Here is a 15,192-nt window from a genome sequence, read left to right on the forward strand (position 1 = left end):
TATTTGTTGATGTTTCACTAGTGCATTTACAATGTTGCACATTGTCTTTTTATATGTTTCAACCGTTAAAATCGAATGTTTCACGCGTGAGAAATAAATGTTTTAATTTTTAATTCGACTTTGTTGCACATTTAAAGTTTTGTGTTGCAACGGATTATTGAATGTTGCAAATCCTATTATCTAGGTGTTTCAATAAGTTTTTTCAAATGTTTCACTAGTTTATTTGCAAATATTGCAATAGTGTTCTTTTGATGTTTCAGTAAATAGGTGTGATGTTTCAGTACTTATAACTCAATTGTTTCATTTATAGTATAAAAATGTTTCATATGTTTTTCTCAACGTAATATACTCGCGTGAGATCTTGTTATAAAGATTTAATTACAACGAATATAACGATATAATTAGATCATAGATCAGATAGATAGGTTAGGAGAAAAATCATTTCAAAAATTGATAAAGAGTGTACATGTATACAATAGGAAAGAGGTGGTTCATAACGCATGGTTTGCATGAATCGTCAGAATTGCAGCAGGTAGGACATCCAATCTTTTGAGTTTTATCGGACGTCCGATTCGTAGCCTTCTCCACTTCTTTGGTCGCTAGATGCTTGATCGGACGACGCTGCGGGCGAGCAACCAGAGCGCACGAAAATCACCAGCCTTCCAGCGCGCGCGGGGGACGTGGATACACGCGCGTGCGTCCACGCCGTCCAAAATTCTGTGGTGCGAGCAGATAGCCCTCATCTTTAACTACCCTGACAAGAGTGCGCCGCGGCGGTGGCAGCGACGACGCGACGTGGAGAGGGGGCCGCACGGCGTAGCGGGGGAGGAAGGGGCGCCCGGAGGACACCGGGCGGCGGCCACGGTTTGCCACATCCAGGCGGCGCGTAGGAGAGAACGAGAGAGATGAGAGGGGTGCGACGGCTGGGGTTTTTTTCTTTTTTTTTTGTTTTGACGTGCCTGGGGGCTGGGGGGGTTCTCGGGGAGAGCCTTTTGTGCAAAGACCCATCAGTTTACACGATTCAGGGCGCGGTCCTTTTTTCCCCTTTTATCTCCTTCGTATTGGATTTCATATGACACGAAGGGCCTAAACGCAATATTTGTAAACCAAAAAATTGCAGCGAGGACTTATAACAAAATATCTATAAATGCGAGGGTTTTTATGCAAAATTCTAGAGACGACGCGGATGCAGGAGCGCTCGCGAAATCCCTCCGTCCTCCAGCGCCGGCGCGATGTGTCGCACCCCGGCCACGTCCACACCAACGCAAAGCGCTGAGCGACGAGCAGCCGGGGGGAGGTTTGAAGTCTTTAGATTTGGTGGGCATTGCGTTGGATATTAATTTGCAAGGTAAATCCTCTCTAAAAACCCTAATTTTCTCAAATGTTTTCCTCATTTTTGTAGAGTTTTTTTGTTGAAATCGTGGGTTGTTAAATGTGGCTCGGGTTGTGGTGTGGATTAGGGAATGTGGGTAAGTATGCGATGTTATAGTTGTAAGTATAGAGGATTCATATAGTTTTTTTGTAAGTTATGCACTATTTTGCTTAGAGTGAAGTTGAGACTTGAGAGGGATGTGTATTGTAAATATTTTGGGGATTCATATTGATTAATTTTGATGTTGATAGGCATAGATATTAGGAACGTTGTGACCGGTGGTTGTAAATTCAATATGCATTAGAATTGTTCCATTGACTTTTAAGCAAGCACAAAAAGGATGTTTTTAAGCAAATCTCATATAAGACTTCTATATGTTGATTCATCAGGCATGCATCCATGCATTGAGGACCTTATAGAGATGTTGGTGTATTATGTAGGCAATTGTCAGTACCATGTAACAGAAGTAATGGGGAACGTTAGTTGATCAGAAGCTTTTCCAATACATGCATTGCTATCCTTCCAGAACCACTTATCACACATCTGCAGAAGCCATGCACATTAGGAATTCCCAAATGGTTACAAAACTATATACAAATAAACTAAATAGATCTATGTTAAAATCTTAATCCTTTGAGTTCCTTGTTCATATCAGCAAGAACTACACGTGCAAAGAATACCTGCAACAGGTTATAAAATTACTCTTTTCAACAGGAACAAAAAGGGAAAGTTGTGAAAAAATGATAGTAGCAAGCAACATGATATACTCCCTCTGTCCCCAAATATTTGACGCCGTTGATTTTTTTAAATATGTTTGACCGTTCGTCTTATTAAAAAAATTATAAAATATGTAAAACTATATGTATATATAAAAGTATATTTAACAATGAATCAAATGGTAGGAAAAGAATTAATAATTACTTTTTTGAATAAGATGAACGGTCAAACATGTTAAAAAGAGTTAACGGTGTCAAATATTTAGTGACGGAGGGAATACAATAGTTTCTGCTCACAGGAAATGTTAAGGCAACACTTTACCAGTCCGTATCCAGTAGCTTCTGTTCGGAAACTAGAACCAGACCTTCTGATTTAGATCAAAACAATTTGATTCCATTTTTCTAATCGGAATACCTTCTGATATAGAAAAATGACATAATCTAAAAAAAAAGATATTATATCTTATAGGAATACCTGATCGGGCCCAAAATATCTATACAGCTCATCCATGAAACTTTGACAAAAACGCATTATTTGAAATAGAACGTTTTCAGATTGAACGTTTTCCCAAATATCACTTGGCGCTGAGGTAGCCAATGGTTAAGTTCCAACAGTCAGCACCAATGTGTTTGGCCTTGAGGCTGGGTATCTCAGCGCCAATGCGCTATGGAAATTGGCGCTGACATCCCTGCCACGTTGGCAGCGGGAGGCGCTCGGCCATCACGGTGGCACGATGTCAGCGCCAGGCCTGTTAGCGCTTCTGGGTATAACCTTAGTGCCAACGCTCTTGGCGTTGAGCCGACAGCCTATTTTTTGGTTGAAATTTTTGGCAGGGTCTAGTTTCAAAATAAGTTTTTGTAAAGGGCCAATTTGTCAAAAAAAAAGTCGCATCTAGGAGTACTAGTCTTCGCAATTAAGCCATTGGGACGCCACATTCCAATAAAAATACTAGAAATAATAATAATAATAATAATAATAATAATAATAATAATAATAATAATAATAATACATCCGTCCTATTTTTCACCTGCGAATAGTAAATCGCATGACGTGGGTGATTAGGTGCGCTTGTCTATCCCATCAAGCTATAGCAGTTTTCATGTAGTTACATACTACTTACACCTTAGTTTTATTGTAATTAAATATGATTGTCTTAGGTACATATGCCTTTTTTTTAAAAAAAAATTATGTCAAATGTTAGATAAGCAGACCTAAAAATAATTAGTTCTGTTGTAACCAAGACTATCTGTTAATGATCAAATTTGGTAATATCAGTATCGAAAAAGAAGATTAGATCGAAGCGGAATCGAAGATGAAGATCGTTGCGGAAACAGAGTAAGAATCGGCTGGAGTCCAAATCGGCTACGATCGGGATCGGCTAAATCCGAGTCAGACTGGGTTAGATGATACAGCCGATTCCGACAATACGACTTGGTATACGTCATCGGGATGAGTTGATATGCTTCAAGATGATTGCCACGCATGGATAGTCCTGAGAAGGCAATTGTATCTATTAATTAGGATATTTTGTGTAATTTCCTTAGAGATATGTTTGGGCAAAAGTCTGTCGTAAAGACTTATGATATATTAGAGTTTGTTAAAGATAAGAGTCGTGTCCGATATGGATATAGTTTGTAATTCTCGGGTATAAATAGACCCCGAACCCCATGTAATCAATGAACAGACGTTCAATGCAATCTCGGCGCATCGCCACCCTTTTTACTTTCATTTTGTTTCGACGAGTTCTTACTTTCGGGTTGAGCTGCATCGGTTTCGATCTTCAACAAGAGGTAAAACTTGTTATGGCGGCTTGCGTTCTCGGGATTAGTGTTTCCATCTTTATGATACTCTAGTCTTGTTTATGTAATTTGTCGAGTTATCATATATCTTACATAATCTCTGGTAATATCGCTATCTAATCTACAATCGGCTAACATCTGTCGGTAGAGGGCAGCCGATTAGGTTAGATATTGATGTTGACTTAGATTATATGAGGTATCCACCACTCTATGAAACTTCTAATGGCTTGATTGTTTAGATATTGTCCTTCTTTTCATACTTATAGCTGCATCAGTTGAGTTTGATCTTACAAGTCGTGATTAGAATCTTAATCTCTAGCCTGCTTCTTGGTTACCGATTAGGGTAGTATCGGGGTTTCAACCGATCTTACCTGATTTAACTATATTTACTCTATATGTTTCATTGATATGTTAAATCTGCCCTTTATTTTAAGATCTTATTGCATTTAAGTATATTAGGCCTTTGTTTGATATATTCTGCTTGCTCTAATATCTTAGTATAGAGTGATATCGAAGTATTAGCCGATACATACTAGATCTATCTGATCGGCTATGCTATGAACATATATAGTCCCATTATTAATATATATTTCGATCTAAGTGATTTATACTGTCTCGGCATGGCGACCGATCTATCCCAATCACTTGATTTAAGTATATATCGATATAAGGAGTATATATTGTTAATATCTACAGCCGATCGAGTAGATTTAGTTCCTTCTTATTTATTCAAGACTGCCGATCGATACATATATGACATCGAGTCAAAGATAAATGATATGTCATCGGCCCTTAGCCAATCGGCTATCGTTTATAGGTTTAACCGCGGTTTCTTTGTCTTTGTTTTTTGTTGATTGCAGGATCAAATCAATTGTCACGCTTGCATACCCGAAGGCGAGTTTTGGACATGCACTGGAGTTAAGCAGATCTCCCAAGCCTCGTGTTTTACGTCAACACTATCATGAATTATGAATACAACCAATCACATCTTATCTTTTACCTACTTAACAAGCTTGTTTTTTTTTGTTCGTGACACTTTTCATCCATCGCCTTTGCATAGATCACTTCGCACGCGTGTGTTGGTATTTCATAATGACGTTACTAAAATATGAATTTCCAGTAATGGCGCCAGAAATGGTCCTGGTATATATATGGTTACAGAAGGAATCCGCAAGCGCACGGATATACCATTATAACATTTCACCCGGGAGTATTCCAAGGTATCGTATTTATTTAATCCCAAGGGAAGATTGTAAGAGAGAACTATGCTAATAATGTATATATGCCACTTGTAGATCAGAGTCTAAGCAGGGGTTAAAATATTCACAAGGGTAGAGTGACACGAATCAAAAAACTCTTATCTCTCGTTAAACAATCCTATGCTATGTGGGGGAAGAAATAGAAAAGCAATCAATTCAAATACTTATAGCATACACTCAATCTTAGTTTACATCTGCTAGTACACAGTTGTGCGACCAATACCCCCTAACAATGCCCTTCTGGTGTTTCGAGAGACCACCACGGGTTGTCGAGTTTCTTACGACAACCTGTCATGGCCGTCCAACCGGGACTAAATACGGAGGAGTACCGTCCCCAGGAGAGTTTCTTAGGAATATATAATAACGTGGAGGAATACCCGTACTGAGCTGCCACCATCAGCCATCCACCTCTACTGTCCCGCAGCATAATATGCCCAGATAATGATATTTAATAATCTAGACACCACATCTACATTATTAAATAGTACTCTATATCCCCCGAGATGACATAGGGCAACCGAATAATCGAACATTAAACCCACACACCTCTCTGGTAGGCTAGCTACACAACTATAGCGATACATATATAAAGTAAAGCCGATACTTAGATAAACTAAAGTACCGAGAGTATATAAAGAATAATATTCCATTAATTCCGAAAGTCTTACAAAAGAATAAAGAAAAGCTACTAGAGCCATACATGAATTCCTTCGAAGACTCCGAGGATTCCGAGAGCTATTCTATTCTACTCCACTTAGCACTAGAATACTACACTAAAGTATAGAGAGAAATGTTGAGCTTGCTAGAGTGTGTTTTGAAGTGTAGATGAGCTCCTCCTTAAGTAGGCAGGTATGACGGTTGTAGCCTATGCGAAATGTCCAATATGCCCTGCAACCGTCATTGGGGAGCGATCAGGAGCGTCCACGTGTAAGGCCAGCCGGAGCCGGCGTCACAAGGGTTTGGCGGTTCAGCCGAATCTGGGCCGGCCCAGCAGGACTCCAAACTTCTCTGGGGCACTGACAAGTGGGTCCCTACGACGGTTGTGGCAGTTATGGCGGTTTCCGGGACGGTTACACCTGACATATAACCCAAGAAACAACAGCGACATGTAACCCATGCCAGATCAGTCAAACCAGTGACCTCATCGATGGGATGAAGCGGCAATACTTCAGTTTGCTCTTCCTCGAAGGGCCGAAACAAAGAATGGCTTTTTTCCTCCAATCCTAGTCCTTCTCTTCCTTTCTTTATAGGAGAGGTGTATCAATCTCTAAGACACAACAAATGTTTTCGACAATTAGTTATTTGACCGTATTATGAAACCTAACTATCAATTTGACCCTACTTTTTTATGTTTTTTCATTTGACCCTGCTTTTCAAAACCAAAGTTTTGGTCTGCCCTGTTTCCACTCTACCGTCAGGACTTCATTCAGGAAAATAAAAAAAAAATACTAACCCAAAGTGACCAAAATACACCTGATTACTAATCAACCATATCTTAATCCCATCCCCAATCCGTCCCAAGCGGAGGGAGTAGCGGTTGATTCAAGGGTTTCGTTGCCAACGGTGGAGGGAGCTGCGACCAACCATGGTGGAGGGATCAGCAACGGAGGGAACAACGGTGACTATTGTTGTGCACAAGGGAGCATTGGCAGCTTTCACGACCGGAATTAACCCAACAGGCATTCCATACGTGTGTGTAATATTCCTTGTCCCAGGAGGCAAGGTACACCAAAAGTTGATATAATTAAGAGTTTAACAAGCGGAAGCGTAAATAGTTAATTTATTACATGGGCGACGAAGGCCTAGCACACATGAAGATAAACAAAAAACAACGGAAGACTAAGGTGACGACCACATGCACATGACGGCAGGCACATGTGGTTAAGCAAGTTTTAAGAATTAAACCACTAACTTGGGTACATTGCTAGGCTTGCCCATAACCGAGGGCGTGGCTATTCGAATAGATTATACTCTAATCAGAGGTGTACATCTTTACCCACAAGACACATCTTCCTCACGTGTAACCACGTGCCACATACCACCATGGCATATGGACGGAGGACATGACATAGTTCCCAACCCATCCCAGCCATAGACAAGAGTACCGACCCAACCCTGCCTACGGCCGGAATCCCGGGACAGGTAGGCCAAGGTTAAGCCCCTAGCTGCAGGACACCGGCCCTGTGCCATGACATCTCGACTACCGGGCCGCAGCTCGTGTAGCCTTCATTTGCCTTAGAGATGTCCATCGGGCCCCAACTTTGTCCATCTCTATCCGTGTACTTTTGCCCACGACCAGACTGAGCCACAAAGTATGCCTTACCCACTAGACATGTGGAAGTACGGTAGTGCTTTGCAACAGAGGCCCGAAGACCGGTCCTTATGATGGCCGAGGTGCTACTATTAAAACCATGCACCTCGAGCCCAGCGTAAAACCATTTTGGGGGTTTTGAATAGAGGGGGAGGTGTGTGTCTAATTCCACATAAGCCAACCATTCCATAATGTCCAAATGATATGAGAATTCCCAAAGTCTAAAGTTATAAAACCACCTAAAGTTTGTCTAATTTAAATAGCGAAGCTTCTACCTAAAAATGGTACTAGTGAGACCATACTACGGTAAACACTAGTGGGGTTTTGTTTACCCTAGGGTGAACAAGGTAATAATAACAATAACAATAATAATAAGGTCATAACAAAGGTAAATATGCATGGCTAAATAAAACAGTGATAACACGGGAATTTAAATAAAGCGATAATGCATTAATTTAAAACAAAATAATTTTAAAGCATGGACAAAAATATGTTCAAAGGAGATGTGACTTGCCTTGCTCGCTTTCCCAAATGTCGGCTTCAACCTCCACGTAGAGCGGATCTTCCGAAGCTGCAGCGTCTACACGACCAACGGATAAAGAAAAGGCTTTTACTCTACTAAACTCCATTTAACCAAAAGAAACAAATCATAAAAATGGGTTCTTGACCTCTTAAGGAAAAATTAGAGACTTGAATGGTCCAATTCCGAGTTCAAACGACCAAGATACAACCATTTGAAAGTTATATGTTCTTAATGTGAATATTTGCGATTTTCTTCATTTCTTTTTGAATTGAAAAACATTATTGCGTCAGCACCGAGGCGCACGCACGTGAGCCGGGTCCACGGGAGTGGGACCCACGCGGCAGCCACACGGTCCACGGTGGACCGGGCGCACGGGTTCGCCATCCACCGGCGCCGTGGGCCCCACGCGTCAGCCGCACCCGAGGGCACGGGCAACTGGCGGGCGGGCCCCACACGGCGGCCACGCGGTGCGCCCGAAGGCAGCCACGTCGGCACGGCCGGCGGGAGGCGGCCCTCGCGCCCCGATGGTTGCCGGCGGCGACCATCCGCGCGGTGGAGCGTCGGTCGAGAGGAAGGGGAGGGGGAAAAGGAGGCGGCGGTCCACGGCTCACCCCGGGGCATCAGCGGCGACGAAGAAGGCAGCCAGAGCGGAAAAAGGTGGCGTCGCGGCTTGGGTCGACGAGGGCGGCGGGGTTCTGGCGGGCGTCGAGCGGGACGGAGGGGTGGACGAGGTCGGCGACGGTGCGGCGAAGCCGGAGGAGGCGACGTCGAGGCGAGAGAAGGTCCCGACGGGCAGCTAGGCCCGGCCGGAGGTCGACGGCGATGGCGGAGAGAGGAGACGACGGCGCGGGCTCGTTTCCGACGGGGAGAGGGGGCGGTGAGTGGCAAAAACGGGGGTGGGGAGCTCGGGGAGGGTTTAAATAGGGTTGGGGGCGAAGGAAGGGGGCCGGAGCGGAAGGAAACCGGATCGGTGTCCTCGGGCTCCATCAATGGCGCCGGCGAGATTCGTGGGGGCAAATCCGGCCGTTTGAACGCGAGAGAGAGAGAGGGGAAAATGGGAGGAAAGGGGGAGGGAATCACGGGGGATATTTCCCCTCAATCAATTGCACGCAGGAACGGCCGGGGATGGCGGGATTTGCGGCGGCGGCGGTTCTAGGCGCGGGGTGAGCGGAGGGAGCGGCGGGAGGAGGGGAATGACGGGTGGGCCCCACCTGTCGGCGAGAGCAGACGGGCGGGCCCGCCTGTCGGCGGCTGCGCGCGAGGGGGAAGGGGGAGGCCGAGTGGGCCGCCGGGGAAGGAGAGAGGGGGGGAGGGGAATGGGCCGAATTCGGCCCAGAGAGAGGGGAAGGGATTTTAGGGTTTTCTTTTTAGAAAAACTATTAAACTTTGTTTATTTCTTGATAATTATTATTTGTGCTCTGAAAATTCCACTAAGGGCTTATTCGGTTCACAGGATTTCCAAATCACAGGAATAGGAAAAACGTAGGAATAATGTAGGAATGCACGTGCAAAACAAAGGATTGGAACACAGGAATTTTTCCTCCACCAAGCTAAACAAAAGAGGATAGAGTAGATGTTTTCATTCCTATGGAATTAGTACATTTTGGAGGATTTTTAGAGGATTGGAATAGTGTTCCTATGGAAAATTTTCCTTTGAATCCTACAAACCGAATGCATGAACAGTGCTTATTCCAAAGGAATTGAGATTTCCTTTAGGAATCCTTCAAAACGAATAAGGCCTAAAATTTGATTACGCATTTTAGGCTTTGAGAAAATATACAAAAATTCTCCAAGCCTCATTTGACTTTTAGGTTTACACATTTTATTGTTGAAGACTTTAACAAGAATTTTTCTTATTCTAGGAATAATTTAAGGAATGCATTTTAGGGTCGTTTTGGGACGTGACAGCAGCGACGGAGTGCTGGCAGCACCCGTGGAGCCAGGCAGGCACTGAGGTGTGGGGCAACGCTTGACATGGTAGCTGTTGACGGTCGTTATCGACCAATTTCGACCGTCAATATTACCCAATTAATAAAGACTAGCTATGGTTGCGATGCATAATTTCCAAATAAAATATCTACTTCCACGATATACTATGCTACTAACATGTATGCAGAAGAAGCACATATAAATGGACGAGAATTGACAGCAAAATAAACGATCAATCAATCAGACGCTGTTGAGATCCAGACTTATGGATAAATGGGCCAAGAACACAGAATTGACAAGATCCAGTAGGCCTTCTGGATAAGGGAGGAGTTAAGGAGGCCAGAATGGCCAAGCCCATGGTTCGGCACCCCCATCTCTGCCGTTGATTCCAGGTTTTGGCGTGGACGCTCTAGATGATGTCCTGATGGCAGTTGCGGGGCAGAATGGACATTTCGCATACTTATAACCGTCATAACTGCCCTATATAAGGACCTCACATCCTCACTCTCTCCACACACTCAAGAAGAAGAGCTCTCTCCCTCTCTCAAGTTTAGTAGTATACTAGTGCTAGTGGAGTAGGAATTAGAATAGTATTCTTAGTCCTCGGGTTTTTAGGAGAATTCGGGTATGGCTCTAGTAGCTTTCCTCTCTTCTTTTGTAAGACTTATTGAATTAATAGAATATTTTTCTTTATACATCTTCGGTATTTTATTCCATTTATATTATCTGAGTACCGACTTCATTTTATACTTGTATCAATATAGTTGTGTAGCTAGCCTACTAGAGAGGTGCAATGGTGTGGGTTTAGTGTCCGATTGCTCGGTTGCTCTATGTCATCTCGGGGGATATAGAGTAGTATTTAATAATGTAGACGTGGTATCTAGATTATTAAGTATCCCTATCTGAGCAGATATGCTATGGGTCAGTCGAGGTGGGTCGCTGATGGTGACAGCTCAGTACAGGTATTCCTCCACGATAGTATATATTCCTAAGACAAATTCCTGGGAGGGTACTTTTCCGTATTTAGCCCCGGTTGGACAGCCATTACAGATTGTCGTAAGGAACTCGGCAACCCGGGGTGGTCTCTCGAAACACCAGGAGGGCACTGTTAGGGGGTATTGGTTGCATGACTGTATACTAACAAGTGTAGACTAAAGATGTTTGTATATTAGAAGTATAGGAATGAATTATTTTCTTATTCTTCCTCCACTTAGCTTGGATTATATTTAGTGAGAGTATCATAGTTCTTTCTTCTGTGTGTCACCTAACCTTTGAATTACTTAACCCCTACATAGACCTTGATGTACGCAAGTAATATATAAATTATTAGCATAGTACTCTCTTATCATATCTTCACTTGGGATTAAACAAATGATATATCCGTGCGCTTGCGGATCATATCTGTAACCATAAGTATATCATGAATATTTCTACGTCATTGCTAGGAATTATATTTCTAGTAATGTCGTTAAGAAATATCAACAGTAGCGGGGTTGTCCGTCCGCAAAGCTAGCAAGGTCAAGGCAGCTTCTGCCGCGTGGAGTGACGAGTTGGCCTCGATGGCTTGCTTCAGCCGACGTTGCCAGCTGTGGAGCCGTCCGCCGGTCGTAGCGGACACGGTGAGCTGATGCAGCTCTGGTTGTGTGGAGCATGCAGTGACATGGAGACTGCCCCGGTAGTGCGGCCTCGTTGATTGCCTTCGCAAGTGAACATGGAAGCAGTGATGGTTGTCATATAGCTTGTGGGGCGGAGCCGCACGGAGGCTGCTTCCGCGCGAGAGCCATTTTGGCCGCTATCATGGTTATGTATACCACATACCCAATAGTAATTGACTAAGCTCAGTGGGGCCCACTGATGTGACCATGGCTACCACGGATGCAACCATTGCTCACATCATGGATGAACAAGAAGATATCGAGATCAAGCCCTCCCAGTGCTGGAATCCAATTCGGCCACCTACTACACTGCTGACTTCAAACAGCCGCCGAATCTGCATACGACCTCCGTTTTCGGCCCGTGAGTATTTGATGGAAAGCTCTTGGAGCCCTCTTTCCAACGGATCTAGCTTCTTCTCCGAATTCCATCTCGTGTGGCCGAAATCACAGGAACAAGGTGTTGCGTCACCTATAATGGGCCTGTGGGCTTGTAACTTCATTTGGGACCCCGGACCAGGTGGGGCCCATGTGGGGTGCGCCCCAAGCTGGTGGAGCACGACCCTAGGACCCTCTTGGTCATCCTCCCACCTCCTTAAATAGCTAGGTACCCTTTAAGAGTTTCTCGGGTTTTGTTTAGATGAAAGTTTAGCCATTGCTACTTCCTTGCAACGCGCGTGTCGGCTAGACCATCCGTCTGCTTGTATTCGAAACCCCAACTTATCATTCGTATTCAACAACTATTGGCAATTCAGATTGCTTTTATCTTGTTCTTGCTTGTTTCTTCGATTTGCTTGCAGGAATAAGGTTGATTTGCACCGGCAAGATCAACAACCCATGGAGAGGTGTATCGATTGCTAAGGCGCAACGCAATGTCTTGTACGGTTGTAGTTGGGTCGTCAACGTGTCTCCCAAATCGTAGTTATCTCAACTCACCGAAAGATCGGGCCAACAACAGCCTTGAGTCTCGAGTGGAACTCAGGGTTCATCACCCACCATATACTAAGTCTTATATGGAATCATACCTCATATATAAAAGGAGTTTCGGATAAGGAAGGACAAGTAGAATTCTATGTGGAAATGATAAGGACTACTCAAATTGTATCCATATTGGTGTCCCTAGTTCTACTTGGACAAGTGGACATCTATGGGTATAAATACAAAACCCCTAGGAGGAGGAGGGACCAAGCCAAGACACAAGCCAGAACAAACCAACACACGCCGCTAGACATCGACATCAGAGATGAGCCTAGACAGACCCAATATGGTGCCTGCGGAAGCCGACAAGAGGGATCTGCGCCATCTCTGATCTCGGTGAGTTCGTACTCGAGAAGGAAGACTACCCTGTCGTTGACTACGTGTTGGTTATCTATGCCGCCAAGTCGACGACAGCTAGATAGGTTATCCCAAATATTGTACTTGTGTGATTTGGATGAATAAGAGCAACACTGGCTTCGGCCAACAAGAGTAGGGCTATTACCTATCAGATAAGGGGCCCGAACCTGTATAAAAACCCTTGTCTCCATCTCTTTTACCTGAATCTTGCATATACCCTGGTACCAACGATGTCCATACCATGCAACTACCATAGTCATAACCTAAAAAGTCGACAGTGGCGCGCTAGGGGGATTTTGATGCTTCAAGGTCTCCACGAGATGGGTTCAAGAGATGGATTCTCCGACAACCTCTGTAAGTGTTTGTATATGCAATATTTGTCCGTTGATCCTCTTTTCTTATATCGCCCTGTCTCGAAGTCGATCATATCGTTCCATTGCTCTATTCTGAATGCGTATTAACTAAGCCGTGCAATCGGGAATTAGTTTTCCCAACTTCATGGCTAGGGACTAGGATTTTGTCAGCTTCAGCTTGCTTGGTTATAAGATTTAAGCTGCCTTTGTGGAAAATGGCTTTTCCATAAAAACAGCTAGGGGCTAGGAAGGGTACCGAACTCCGATTGCTGAGGGCAACTCTAGTCTATTTGGATCGTATCCATATTGGTCTCCCTAGTCTACTTGGACAAGGGGACACCTATGGGTATAAATACAAGCCCCCTAGGAGGAAATGGACAAAACAACAAAAACCAAGACAAGCCAAGACACAAGATGCACAAATCAAAACAGACACCAAATATCGACGATCTCCATACCATCCAAATATCGTAGTCGTGACCTCAAAAGTCGATAGAAAGTTTAAAAAGTTTTATCTAATCTTACTACTTGTATTGCAGAAACGCTTCATATCGAGTGTCCATAGCAAGCCAAATATCGAACGCCCAACATCTCTTGGAGACATTTCTCACCGCAAAAATCGTTTCCTCTCGCTCCCCTATCCGTATCTTCTCTCTCCATATCTCATCCCCAACAGATGTGCTCTCTCGTTGTTGATGCGATGGAGGTAAAGTAACGAGCTCCGCCTCTCGTTCCCAACGCTCGACACGGCATAGAATAGCTTCGCCTCTCGTCCTCAGCATGGCATGGGCAACATGGCGAGAGCTCTACCTCAACTTCCTTGAGGGTGGCACGTGGTTGGCCACGTCTTCCTCGATGGTAGTGCGACATGACAATGATGATCTCTCATCCTCGATGTTGGTGGTGCGAGCTAGGCCTCAGCTTCCTCGACGGTGGTGTGACACAATGGCAGCCACAATCCGTTGGCAGCATGGAAGAGTGCTCTAGTGGCAAGCCCGGTGATGGCTGGCCACCGGAGAGGAGGAAGGAGGATCTTGAGTGGTACATTTTTTTTTTGCAATTTTTTCGATTTTTTGTGTTGGATCAAAATGTTTCAACGTTAATTTTGATGGTATAATATATATATATATATATATCTTTGATAGCGAGGTCCGTGGATGTCTCAGGCCTTGTTTGGTAGAGCTCTAACTCCTAAATTTAGCTCTAGGAGTTGAGTCTGGAGTGGAGTTGTGGAGCTATCTAAATCCAGCTCCACCTCTCTAGTTCATTTTGTGAGAGCACTCCACCCAGCTCCGCTCCCACTTTAGGTGGAACTGAAACTGTTTGGCTGGGCTCCAGCTCCAGGAGAGGTGGGGGTAGAGCTAGAGTTGTGCTAAACAGGCCCTCAATAGAGAAAACTCGATGTTTCAATCGCTATAAATTAAATGCTCCAAGTGTGCTTCGATTATGTTTTACCGGTTAAATGGTTGGTCCCCTTTTCTCTGTGTTGAAAATTCAATATATTTTCTTTGAGCAATGAAACACTTTTCTTCAATCAATGAAAGATCCGAAACATTTTTATTGAAAATTTTTTCATGGTGTTGATACATGTTAAAACACTTTGCAATAACGTGGTGCAATATTGTTCGACAATTTGTAAAAGAGTAAATTGCATCCATGGTATGATAACTTGGCAGGTGGGTGTAATTTAGTGAAATAACTTGGGAAGTGCGTGCTATAGTGTAATAACTTGACAAGTGGGTGTTATTTAGTGCAAAAACTTAATAGGTGAGTATATGGATGCAAAGAACTTGTTAGGTGGTTGCAACTATGCTACAATAACTTAAAAAGTGATGTAATAACTTAATTAAGTACTCCTGTTTTCAATATACTTGTGAAATTTGTATAAGCATACTTCAGTTTATTAACTCTCAATTAAATTTTAATATCAAAAGAATTATGT

Source organism: Oryza glaberrima, chromosome 1 (assembly GCF_000147395.1).
Source record: "Oryza glaberrima chromosome 1, OglaRS2, whole genome shotgun sequence".
NCBI lineage: Eukaryota > Viridiplantae > Streptophyta > Magnoliopsida > Poales > Poaceae > Oryza > Oryza glaberrima.